This window comes from Herpailurus yagouaroundi, unplaced genomic scaffold (assembly GCF_014898765.1).
Source record: "Herpailurus yagouaroundi ecotype Mexico unplaced genomic scaffold, PumYag 159, whole genome shotgun sequence".
NCBI lineage: Eukaryota > Metazoa > Chordata > Mammalia > Carnivora > Felidae > Herpailurus > Herpailurus yagouaroundi.
This window is the reverse complement of record NW_024412400.1, coordinates 38,305,086-38,318,992: the sequence shown is the minus strand read 5'-3', so window position 1 is coordinate 38,318,992 and position 13,907 is coordinate 38,305,086. Positions and strand designations below refer to the sequence as shown.

Genomic DNA, 13,907 nt, shown 5'->3' with positions numbered 1-13,907 from the left:
ATCCAGCAATTGTGTTTCTGGCTATGCTCCACAGATGCATTGGTCCCTCACTCCTTTGGCTGTCCCTTATTTTACATAGTCCAAGATAGCTATTCACCCATGTACTGTCATTTTTCTGTCTTGCCTACTAGTTGGTAAGCTCCATGGAGATGGGAAGGCAAGTTATAGAAGGCAGGGATATGGGAACTGTGGTACAACATGCCCTTTTTACTTATCCATTCCCAGTGCATAATCCGAACTAGAGAAGTAGAAGTGGATATGTTTAGCTCACATAGAGGTTGCTTACATTCCTGACACAAATTCACAAGACATATTTGAAGACGTACACATGCATCTAACCCTTAAGATGCATGTACAGAATACCTTTAGTTGCAGTTGACAGAAGCTTCTTCACTTATGTAGCTTAAACTGTAAGGAGATTTTATTTCACCTATCAAGAAGTTCAGAGGTGAGACTGCCCCAGGATTTATTAGTTTAGCAGCTCAGTCTCATCAAAGACCCACGTCCTTTCCATCTTTCTGCTCTGCCATCTTCAGTGGGTAAGCCTGCCCCTCAGGCTAATTTCCCCTCTATTCACAGGATGGCTACCACAGCTCCCAACATCACACCAGAAGAAGTGTTCCTTTCTTCCTGAAAGCATGGGTAGCTCTTTTGTTTTAAGACTGAGGGGAAAAAAATCCTAGAAGCCACTCCAGCAGACTTTCCCTCCATGTTTCATTGGCCATAAAAGAGTTGACACCCCTGTCTTATCTATCTGATGGCAAGGGGAGTAAGATAGATGATCATGATCAGTTTACATGGAGTACCTGGCTGACTAGGCCATGCGTTATCTGAATAAAATCTGGGTTCTGCTAAAAAGAAGGAAGGGGGTGGGTAACAACAACACTGTCTTCTATATTGTGAGGACCTGGGCTCTCTGTTTTTTTTTTTTTTTTTCACTATTGTGCTAAATTGCATATAATTAGAAAACACTTCATCACGCCCAGCACCTGGAGATCTATTTTTAAAAGTGTCACACATATGACCTAAATCCAGCCCAAAATATGGATATTTTAAACTTTAGCATTGGTCCCACTAGTCTTACTGTTTGGGAAAGATACAATGCGGTCTGAGTGAGAAGAGTGGGGCAGTTAAACCTAGGACCATGCTGGTGTTTGCCAAGGGACTGAAATGATGACTTTTTCCCCCTTTCCAAATTGGCCAGAACTCTTCAGAGAGCTTACAGAGCAACCAGACCAGGAGCTGACAAGCTGGGCATGTTATAGAATAGGACACACAGGCTCTCTAGCTGGACTGACTTAGTTTAAATCTTAGTTCCACTACTTAATATCACATGAAATTTAGGCAATGACATTACATTTTCTCTATTCCTCTCTTTCCTTCTGTGTAAAACAGAGATAATAATACAAACCTTGCAGGTTTCTGAAAGGATTAAGTAAATATCTGAAATAAAAAGCATATGGCAGAATGCCTAGAACATAAGAATAAAAATATCAAACCTATTATAGGAAAAACAAAACGAACAAAAAACAGTGTTATCATAGCACAAGAACTAACAAACTGGAACTAACAAAATGGAATAGAAGAGAGATCTCTAACATAGACCCATTTGCACAAGGGAAATGAATATACAACAAAGGTGTCACCACAAATCAATGGGGGAAAGGATGAATTGCCCAGCAAATGGTGGTGGGAAAAGTGACTCACTATGAAGAAAAGGAAAATGTGGTCCCCATCTAACACCATGCCTCAAAGCAGGTTCATGGGACTGTAGTGCAAAAGTTCCTTTTCACTTTCCAAACTAGCAGTATGGTTTCAAGATGAATAAAGGACCTAATTGTCTAAGGAATAACTCTAATGTTGATGGAAGAAAGTATAGTAGGGTGTCTTTGTAACCCTAGGAGTTGGGAATCACTTCCTAAACAAAATTTCCCAAGCACATACTGTAAGACAAAAAGCTGATGCATTTAAGGGGTGCCTGATTGGCTCAGTTGGTAGAGAATGTGACTCTTGATCTCTATGCTGTAAGTTCTAGCCCCATGTTGGGTGTCAAAATCACTTAAAAAAAATAAAATCTTTAAAAGGGGTGCCTGGCGGGCTCAGCTGGTGGAGCATGCAACTCTCAATCTCAGGGTTGTGAGTTCAAGCCCCACAATGGGCAGGCAGCCTACTTAAAAAAAAAAAAAAAAAAAAAAAAGGATGCATTTGATTACATAAAAAAATTAAGGAATTGGAATCAACAAAGGCCATCATAAATAAAAATAATGGAGTACAGAATATTAGAAAATATTTTTATTGCATAAAAATGAAAAGGTATTAATATCTAGAGTATACAAGAACTACCAATCATCAAGAAAAAACACCAACTTCGTAAGAAAAATGGGCAAAGGATACGAACAGGCAATTTAAGAAAAGGAAGCCCAAAGTCTACCAAACGTATAAAGAAGTATTCAGTTTTATTAGTAATCCTAAAGAAATCCAAATAAAACAAGATATTTTATATCTATAAGGCAAAAATTAGAAAGCTGAATGATACAAAGTGTCGGTGGGGATGTGAGATGTATCATGCCCTGTGATCAAGAGTTAGCACTTATCTATGTTTTTTCCCACTTATCTATTAAGTGCATAACAAAACATCCAAAACTTAGTGGCTTAAAACAACAACTACTTTATTTAGCCAGCAAATCTATGGGTTTTCAATTTGGACCGGGTTCTACTAGGTAGCCAAGTCTTCTGGTCCAAATGTTCTCCATCACTTACATGTCTGGGGCCTCAGCTAAGGTGGCTGAGAACCTGGGTGCTCTCTCCACATGGTTTCATCCTCCAGCAGGCTAGCCTGGGCTTGATGGCATGATGATTGAAAGGCTCTCAGCTCAACAACAGGATTTGTGGGATCTCTTGAGGTCTAGGGCCAGAACACAAACATTTTCTGCCACCTTCCACTAAGCAAATCACAAGGTCAAACCAGATTCAAGGGAGAGGGAAGTAGGTTCTACCTTTTGATGGGAGTTGGTAAAAAGAATGTGTGAAGGTTTGTTTGTTTGTTTGTTTGTTTGTTTGTTTTGCCCTCTGGTATAGGATGTGTGCATTAGTTCATACATTCTGGAGAACAATCTGGTGTTACAGTCAAATTAAATATTTATATTCTTTTTTTTTAAGTTTATTTATTTATTTTGAGAGAGAGAGGGGAAGGGGTATGAGAGAGGGAGAGAGAAACCCCCACACTGACAGTATAGAGCCCCATGCAGGGCTCAAGCCCATAAACCATGACATCATGACCTGAGCCGAAATCAGGAGTCAGACACTGGGGCCTCTGGGTGGCTCCGCTGGGTGAGCGTCCGACTTCAGCTCAAGTCATGATCCCTCAGTCTGTGAGTTTGAGCCCCACATCGGGCTCTGTGCTGACAGCTCAGAGCCTGGAGCCTGCTTCCGATTCTGTGTCTCCCTCTCTCTGCCTTCCCCTGCTCACACCTCTGTCTCTCCCTCTCTTTCTCTCAAACGTAAATAAACATTAAAAAAAAAAGAGTCGGACGCTTAACCAACTGAGCTACCCAGGCACCCCTAAATACATTTATATTCTATAGCCCGGCAATTTCCTCCCTGAATACATATTCCAAAGATATATTCTCACTTAAGTTCATTAAAAGACTACATTAATTGTGGTAGCAGGGAGTTAGAGATAATCAGATATACATCACTTGGCGAGTAGATTGTTAAAGTAGTGGATATACACCAAGGAGTATTACGCAACAATTAAAAACAATCCATTAAAAGTATACATAGCAATATACAGAGATCTCAAAGATATATGCTAAAGGAAAAGAAAAGAAACAGAATGAGATATATAGTACAGTACCATTCAACTAAAAATACACGTACACAAAACAATATACATTTTGCAAGAAACATGCAGATACACATTAAACACATTATAATGGTTGCCTTTGGGGGAAGTCTTAAAGGGAAGCAGATAAGGGAAAGGAAGATAATAAATTATTTAATTAATAAATCAATGACAAGAGGAGCCCTGCCCAGCAGACCAACAATGACAATTGTACCCTGAAATTTGAAACCTCTGCATAGGAGGTCCAGGAAGGAAAAGAGCAGATGGCTGCTTCATCTCTTCCATCCCTTCTTGCACAAGAGTTCCTTTTCATCATAAAACATTAAAGAATTGTCAACCTCAGAGATAACAAGAGCCAAGGAAGGGGAAGGGCTGGCCCAGGGACAAAGTCCTACGTAAGGGTCACATCTCTGTGTAAGGGCCACTTTCACAGGTGGTAAATTCAAGAAAATGTGGCCTGGTAATATCCTGGGCATTTTTGCTAGAGTCCGAGGGCAACAGGCACAGAAACTGGATGTTCTTCCTTGAAAAGTACTCAGTGCCTATTCTGATTTCCTACCACTGACCTGAGGGGAATTATCGGTCACCTTCATCAGGATGGCCACAACTACTCTGAGATGAACTCCCTGTTGGAAAAAAGTACTTTCAGAAAACCAAATGCCAACTCTCCAAAGGCTTCCAGGCCTCTTCAAAGAGGTCCTGGTTTACTATGACCAGGCCCAAGGGCACTTTGCAAACAAAGGACATTGACCATCACACTCTTAAAAATGTCTATGAATTTTGTTTTTAGATCATTCACTAGAAGTCAAACATTCTTTCATTTACCAATTACAGTGACTATTTACTTAATGCTGCATCCTTTGTTTCTTTCATGGGTAAATTCTTTTTATTATTATATGAAATTTATTGTCAAATTAGTTTGCATACAACACCCAGTGCTCATCCCAAAAGATGCCCTCTTCAATGCCCATCACCTACCCTCCCCTCCCTCCCACCCCCCATCAACCCTCAGTTTGTTCTCAGTTTTTAAGAGTCTCTTATGCTTTGGCTCTCTCTCCCACTCTAACCTCTTTTTTTTCTTTTTTTTCCTTCCCCTCCCCCATGGGTTCCTGTTAAGTTTCTCAGGATCCACATAAGAGTGAAAACATATGGTATTTGTCTTTCTCTGTATGGCTTATTTCACTTAGCATAACACTCTCCAGTTCCATCCACATTGCTACAAAGCATATTTCATTTTTTCTCATTGCCAAGTAGTATTCCATTGTGTATATAAACCACAATTTCTTTATCCATTCATCAGTTGATGGACATTTAGGCTTTTTCCACAATTTGGCTATTGTTGAGAGTGCTGCTATAAACATTGGGGTACAAGTGCCTTTCATGGGTAAATTAAAGCTATGGTCAGTTTAGTTTTTTACTTCCAATTCAATTATCCATATAACTAAATCTAGACTTGGAAAGTCACATTTGAGCTGTGTATTTGGCTTCAGAAAATTGGATATTAAAGCAAATTAAATACATTTTCAATCATTCTCTTTGTTAGTGACTATTTCTGGCTTAAGAAAGGTATCCGTTGTAATGGGCTGAATGTTTGTGCTCCCCCCACCCAACCCCCACCCTGGCCCAAATTCATATGTTGAAATCCCAACTCTCAGTGCAATGGTATCAGGAAGTGGGGCCTTTGGGAGATGATTAGGGCATGAGTGTGAAGCCCTCATGAATGGGATTAGCGCCCTTATAGAAGAGGCCCCAGAGATCTCTCTTACCCCTTCTGCCATATGAGGACACAGTGACAAAACAGCTATCTATGAACCAGGAAGCAAGTTTTCACCAGACACCAAATCTGCCAGCACCCTGATCTTGCTTTGTAATGCCCCCAATTTTGAATCCAAGAGACCACCAAGGAGCCGATACCGATGCAAACGCACGAGGGTTTATTTGCAAGCTCGAGCTTGGGCCCAAGGATACCCGACACAGCAGAGCAGGGACTTGGTCCCCTAGGTTAAGATGCGTAGCAGTTTTATAGGGGCCAGTGGCCAATGAGATTGTAACACACACAGAAAGTTGCACAGTCATGTCAGTCCACACGAAGGTGGCCAATTGAATTACAATTTATCCTATAGTAACTGTTTGAACTAGCCTATCACTCTAGTCAGAATTGGCGCACAAGTTTGGCGGGCAAAAGGCGGGGTTTGCATTCTTTGGCGGTTAGGGGTTCCGCATTCCTATATGAGCCAGTTTCCAGTAAGGGTGTGCTCAGCGGCTTGACTAGGGTGGGGGAGTGTCTTAAGCAATAAGTAGGTCATGTGGGGGTTATACATGAGATGGTGGGTGTAGCACAAAATGGAGTTAGTCTTGCTCTGCTTGTCCAGGGGTAGGGGGTTTTTGTTAAATTCCTTGGGTCCCACAGCTTCCCAGCTTCCAAAACTGTGAAAAATAAATGATTTTTGTTTAAGCCGCCCAGTCACTGGTGTTTGTGTTATAGCAGTCTGAATGTTTATGTTTCTCATGGCTTTTTGCTTTTTACATTAGCACTTAGAGTTTTCACTCAGATTTGTAAAACACAGAAGTCCTTGATTTTTTTTAAAAAAGGGGGGCTGGTAAAAGAATAGTTTGTTTTCTTTAACCACTAGAGGGCACATTGCAACAGATATTTTGGATTTTTTTTTTTTTTAATTTTTTTTCAACGTTTTTATTTATTTTTGGGACAGAGAGAGACAGAGCATGAACGGGGGAGGGGCAGAGAGAGAGGGAGACACAGAATCGGAAACAGGCTCCAGGCTCTGAGCCATCAGCCCAGAGCCTGACGCGGGGCTCGAACTCCCGGACCGCAAGATCGTGACCTGGCTGAAGTCGGACGCTTAACCGACTGCGCCACCCAGGCGCCCCTTTTTGTCCCAATTCTATATAATTTGAATGTCTTTTCTTTTTAAGTTTGTTTGTTTGTTTATTTATTTATTTATTTATTTATTTATTTATTTTTGAGAGAGAGAGAGAGAGCATGCGTGCACAAATGAGAGAGGGGCAGAGAGAGGGGGAGACATAGAATCCAAAGCAGGCTCCAGGTGAGCTGACAGCAGAGAACCTGACACAGGGCTCAAACCGGTTTGTGAAAACCGTGAATCATGACCTGAGCCCAAGCCCAATGCTCAACCAACTGACCACCCAGGCACCGCTTAAATGTGTATTTTAAAAGAATATCAAAGAATAAGAGAAAGGATAAGAGAACTTTGATTTTTCAATGTAAATGATTTTTTAAAAACCTCCATTCACTAAATAATAAATGACTAAGTATGAAGACAGGGACAAAATAGAGGGGAAAAAAATCAAAACCCTTAAAACCTAAAAAGTGATAAATCCAGATACTGTAATTGACTATCAAATGAATAAATACACAAATCGTTCTCTTCAGCTCTTAAGTGAAAAGTGGATAACTCTGGCTCTCTAGGGAGACAAAGAGAGAGTTGCAGCACGAGAGAAGAGCTATGGTATGAAGTGTACACAAAAGATGCCCTATGGGTTGTGAAGAGGGGAAATTCTGTACTTCAACAGAAGTTATCAGATGTTGTATTTAGTATTACTGAATAGGCAATATATGTATATCATTAAAAAATTTAAAGGTACAGAATATGTAGAGTGAAAGGAAAAGTCTCCCTTCCCACAATACACAGTTGCCCTCCTTGGAGGCCACCATTACTACTGGCTTTTATATATCCTTCAAAAACAAATGTATACATTTACAAGCATACAACTGAGCAAATATATTGAGTTTTTACCTGCATAGAAATGGCAGTGTGGTACATACACTGTTCTCACTTTGCTTCATTTTTTTTTAATTTTACATTTTTTGAGGCATAATTGATGTATCAGTTTCAGGCATACAACATTACAACATAAGGATTTGATTTTGTATATATTGCAAAATGACCACCAAAATAAGTTCGGTTAACATCCACCACATACATAGTTACAGGGTTTTTTCCTGTGATAAGAACTGTGAGAGAAAGAAAGAAAGAAAGAAAGAAAGAAAGAAAGAAAGAAAGAAGAAAGAAAGAAGAAAGAAAGAAATTAAAAAAAAAAAAAAAAGGAGCACCTGGGTGGCTTATTTGGTTAAGCGTCCAACTCCTGATTTTGGCTCAGGTCATAATCTCACAGTGAGTGAGTTTGAGCCCTCAATCAGGCTCTGCACTGACAGTGCAGAGCCTGCTTGGGATTCTCTCTCTCTCCATCTCTCTGTCCCTGCCCTGCTCATGATCTCTCTCTCTCTCAAAATAAATAACAAACAAACAAACAAAAAAGAACTGGGGCACCTGGGTTAAGCATCTGACTTGGGCTCAGGTCGTCATCTCGCAGTTTGTGGGTTCAAGCTACGGATCGCCTTCTGTGGTGACAGCTCAGAGCCTGGATCCTGCTTCGGATTCTGTCTTTCCCTCTCTCTCTTCCCCTTCCCTGCTCACACTCTGTCTCTCTCTCTCAAAAATAAATAAACGTTAAGAAAATTAAAGGAAAAAGAACTGTCAAGATCCTAGCTACTTTCAAATATGCAATACAGTATTATTAACCATAGTCACCATTCATTACATCATGATTTTGTTTCCTTTTTTTTTTTTTTAACTTATCCCAGGGATACATCTCTGTACATATAGATCTGCCTTATTTCTGTCTTATTTTTAGTGACTGCCTGCTATTGAAGTTACATTATTACTTTATAATTTTGTTTAAATTATACCCATCATTTATTTAATCACTCTCTGTTAATAGACATTTAGGTTCTTTCCTAAATGAACACTAACTACTGCAAAGAATTTTTTAAAATTAACACTACTGCAAGGAATACCCTTTTTTTTTTTAATTTTTTTTTTCAACGTTTATTTATTTTTGGGACAGAGAGAGACAGAGCATGAACGGGGGAGGGGCAGAGAGAGGGAGACACAGAATCGGAAACAGGCTCCAGGCTCTGAGCCATCAGCCCAGAGCCTGACGCGGGGATTGAACTCACGGACCACGAGATCGTGACCTGGCTGAAGTCGGACGCTTAACCGACTGCGCCACCCAGGCGCCCCGAGGAATACCCTTTTATGTATGCCATTTTTCATAGTGTATATCTGTTGAATAAATACTAAGATTGAGTCAGAGGATGTGCATAATTAAAGTTTTGGTAGTCACTGTCGTGTGTCTTCTACGAAGGCAGGCTACCCAAATTCCCACCACCATCCTGTTTTCCCCTACCTTGCCCACAGAGTTTGTATTTATTTATTTTTTCATTTCTGCCAATCTGTTGGGTGAAAGACAGTATCTCCTTGTGTTTGGCTTTGTGTTTCTCTTAATATAAGTGAGTTGAGCATCTTTTTGCATATTTAAGAGAAAGGCTGGTCTTAAACAGGGCACTATCTACTATATAAAGGAGTAGCATGTTGGGGTATTATCAGGCAAGTTAAGACCAGAGGGGAGTACATTTTCATAGGGAAAAGAGAATCTGGGAAAGTCCTGAACTGGCCCTAAAAAGAAAACCCTCAGCATCACCCTGCAACCCCCTCTACTCAGGCCTATACTATGCAGGGACCCTAGCCCTTCTGCATATCTCATAGGAGCCCTCCCCATCAAACCGAGATCAGATCAGACACCACTTGGGACCAAAATGTTCCAAATGCCTTTCATCTTCATAATCCTCAGTACTGCTCTGGCCTATTCCCCTGCTCAACCTTTTCCCTTGCACTTTTTAGACTAACTGTCCAATTGAAATATAATTCAAACTTCATATATAACTTAAAATTTTTCTAGGAGCTACATTTTAAAAATGTAGAAATAGTTGTAATGGCTTGCACTAATATTTTTATTTAATATAATATATCCAAAGCATTATCATTTCAACATGTATAATCAATATGGAAAACTATTAATATTTTACATTCTTCTTTTTGTACTAAGTCTTTGTAATCCAGCGTGTATTTACACTCACACCACATCTCATTTGGGACTAGCCACATTTCAAGGGCTCAATAGCAGCATGTGGCTTGACCAGCATTGACGAATAGAACTTTATGCAATAATAGAAATGTTAGATCCTTGTTCGCATAAATACCCTTTACCCTCCTACATAGTCCATTCATTCCCCAGAGCACTTTTTTCCTTGTCCAGACTCTCCAAGGTCACTGCACCATCTTGGGCATTTCTAGTGGAGGCCACTTACTCTTCTGTCTCCCAAACCACCAGAACCAGCTCCTCATTCAAGCTTCACTCCAGATCTCTGCTGTCCAATATGATAAACATAAATAAACACGTGGCTATGTAAATTTAAATTAATTTAAATAATTTCAATTTCTCAGTTGTACTAACCACATTTCAAGTGCTCAGTAGCCACATGTGGCCATTGGTCATTGTGTTGCACATCAGAGGCCTAGACTATTTCTCTTCCATCATTGGATAAAGCCCCCTCTCCTTGGAGACTTTTGCCATGCAGCTCTAACCTCCAGCCATGCCCTCGGCGAAGTCACGGAACTGCCTCTCTTGATTAAGACATTTTGAGGGTTCTCATTCTTCATAGCCTTTAGAATGCCCCATGGTGCTCTACCTCAGCTCCCAGTATTATGTAGGCTTCGTAGCATCTGTGTACCTCTAGGTAATAGCTTTGTTGAACAGTTCTTGTACCTTCTTAACTCCAACCTCACCTTCACTCCATTGCAGTCACCTACTCCCAGAACCTGCTTCACCTAGCACTACTCTACCCCAGAAAGATTTTTTGTTCCTTTATTTATAATTAATGAACAAGTGATACATACTACACTTTTCCTGGAAAACAACAACTGAACCATACAGCTAAAGGGAAAGTCCCCATTGGTCAGCCCACTCCTGATTTCGGGTTCCTTCTTGAGCCTTTCTCCCAACCTCCTCTCTCTTGTATTTCTAAACTTGGTAAGTGTGTGCATACTGTTCTGCAACTTGCTTGTTTTTCTTAATAATATGTCTTATGGACCTTTTCATGTCCCAACACATAGATCCATATCTTCCTTGTTATGTGCATATGAGGGCAGGGGAGAGGTACTATATTCACATAGTTAAGGCCCAAGAAGTACAAAAAAGAGGTACAATGAAGTTTCCCTCCCCATTCTTGTCCTTCATCTATACCATTCCTATACCAGTTTAATAAATAACTATGAAACCATCTATTTCATAGATAACTACTTCTGTTAATTTCTTATTACAACTAGCTATTGTTCATGCATAGAAATATGTATATGGAATCTTATTTCCCTCCCATTTTACTCCCATTTGATGCATATTTTATACACTGCTCTGTACCATGAAGTGCCTTTCCATATCAGTACACAGAGAGCACCTTCATTCATTTGTCCATGCTGTGGTATTATTCTATTATATGGCTATACAATAATTAAGCAGGTCCCTGTTGATGGGGCCTTGGATTGTCTTCAACGCTTACTATTACAACCAGTGCTACAATAAAGAACTTTGTACTTATGTCACTTTCCATGTGTGGAAATATATCTGTAGGATGAACTGAATTTCCAAAAGGGAAATTGCACAAATGGTATTTGAATTGCTAATTTTGATAAATATTGCCAAATTGCCTTCCACAGACACTATGCCAACTCGTACTCCCATCAGTGCACAGCTCAGAGTTTTTAACTGCTGCATAATATTTCAAAGGCTATATATCATAGTGTTAGGTCCTGCCTACTGATGCAGGACATCAGGTTGTTTTCAATGGTTGTATTACAAAAATGCTGCGATAAACATCCTTGCATGTGCTTCTTTGAACATATATATATCTAGGATAATTAAAGAAAAAACAGACCAAAAGAAGCAGTTGTGTCAAGGCTCCAACGTAGAAGGGAGCTCAGAGTGTAAGAAATAGGGAGAGAGCCTGTGTGGCTGGAGCACAAGGGCCATGGCGGAGACCTCAGGGCAGATGCGGGCAGCAGCTGTAATAGGGCCATGGAAGCCATTGGTAAGGCTTTGGATTCTATTCTGAGATCAAGATGATATGATGAACATTTTAAAAGCTCATTCTGGCTGCTGCTTGGAAATGGTTTTGAGGGAAAGAGTAGAAGCAAGAGACCAGGCAATGATGAATGTAAGAATGGGCACCAGAGTCCTGGCCAAGTGAATGGAATAAATCCTTAGCAAGTTGCAACAAACGGGAAGTATATGGAATAGGAAGTGTCCTGCTCACAATAGTGCAATCTCTAAAGTGTGATGAGGGACACAGGGAGCCACAAGGTACCCACAGCTTCTGCCCTCAAGGAGCTTATTCTTACGGAGATGAAGAAAATAATTTCGTGTGGACAACAGTCCGATAGAAAATAGAGCAGTGGCTTTGAATGTCAGTTGGCTCTGTATTCAATGGAAATTCTGCTTTCCCACTTATTAGCTGTTACTTTGTTGAAGTCTCTCTCTCTCTCTCTCTTATCTGATTTCTTCATCTCTAAGGCTTAGTGCGAGGATTGAATGAGATCAGTTTTGAAAAGCACCTAACACTGGAAAAGGAGGTACTTAATTATATTTGGTGAATGAATGGAAAAAAACATTCCCCTTTCTCTGCCATCTGTCTTCCTGTGCCCCTGTCGGCCTTTCCAGGCAATCATCTTGGTTCTAAATTCCTGCCGTCCCTTCCAACTACAGAATGTTCTTACCAGTGGAGTCAATTCAGCTCATTAACTCTTTGCACATGGATTTGTCAGAATCATCAACTGCTAAGTAATGCAAATGAATTGTTTGCACTGCTTTGGGTTTATTCTTTTTCCAAAGTTATCCTGTTTAAAAATAAATAAAATATTTTTCCCTCTACCCCCTTTTATTATCAGGGAGTTTAAAATATACTAGAAACAATAGATGGAGGAATTAATTTATTTGGTTAATGGATACCAAATTATTATAGTTAAGTTTATTGTTTTAAACCACAGTTCCATGGGGACATTAATAAATGTGATTGCTTTTACTAGAATATTCGTTAATCCTGTGGTTTAGTGCACTGATAATGGAACATGCTGTTCCAGTGACTTTTAATGAACATACTCCACTGTCTAGCAGAAAGGCAAAGAAAATAATTTTACAAATGCATACATGTTAAAAAGACTAAGGCAGTTTTTAAATCTCCTTATGCTCTCAGAACATATCACAGAGTTGCTCTTAAATATAATTTCCTGTTCCTGTAAGTTTTTCTCTATAGATTTTTTTCAAATTTAAAATAGAAATCTAATGGATATTGCTCTTAAATTCTGAAACAATATGAGTTATTCCTGGCTATTTCTTTGGCTTGGAGGCCTTACTGAAGATGATTTGTTTTGGCAGTTACTGGGTATTCCTTCTTTATGAGTAAATAATTCTAAACCCACGAAGTAACATGATGATAATAGATATAGTACCTTGTTAATCCAGGTCATAGTCACAGTTTCAAAATGAAATGACGTTATTTACAAAATCAATGGAGCTTTCAACTCAAGGAAAATAGATTGCCAAGGTTTCAAACCAAATGTTAACTCTTGTGTGTACGTTCTCATGCTTTCCACTGCCCTCATACCAATCTTTACAAATCAACGCATACATATGCAAGGCAGTTCTCCCCCACCCCCATTTCTTGTTTGAAAACATGAAATTAAAGGCCTCTGATTCAAGAGAGTGGACCACACATACACATTTGCCTCCTCTTGTTCCAGAGACTATCACTGTATACAAAACTTTTAATGGGGTTGGGGAGGGAAGTAAAATTAAATGGGAGAACAGGTGAGGAAGTCACAAATAGATGATCATCTCTGGAAGACAAATCAGATGAAACAAAGCAGAAAAAGACAAAACCCAACATACAAAATACAACAGGAAGGAGAATGCAGATGAATCCTGAGCAATCCCCTTAGCAATGATGTTTAATGTTTTATCCCATGTAAATGGCTTAGCACACTGTAAGTGATCAATAAATGTTAACTATTATATCATTACTCCAGAACTTGCTTTTGTTAGTCCAGGTCAATACATCTACATGTAACTTATTATTCTGTAGAAGTAAATAATATTCTATAACTTATTCATCCATTTTCTTATTTGAGAC

General features: G+C 39.6%; 1 long non-coding RNA gene across 1 annotated transcript in view; it reads right to left on the bottom strand.

Annotated features, from left to right (window-relative positions):
- Positions 1 to 2,644: 2,644 nt before the first annotated feature.
- LOC121033776 (uncharacterized) overlaps positions 2,645 to 13,907 on the bottom strand; it is a 45,443-nt gene continuing 34,180 nt past the window's right edge. Inside the window, exon 2 of the long non-coding RNA XR_005792106.1 lies at positions 2,645 to 2,905. This is a non-coding gene — a long non-coding RNA (uncharacterized LOC121033776). The remainder of the gene's footprint in view (positions 2,906 to 13,907) is intronic.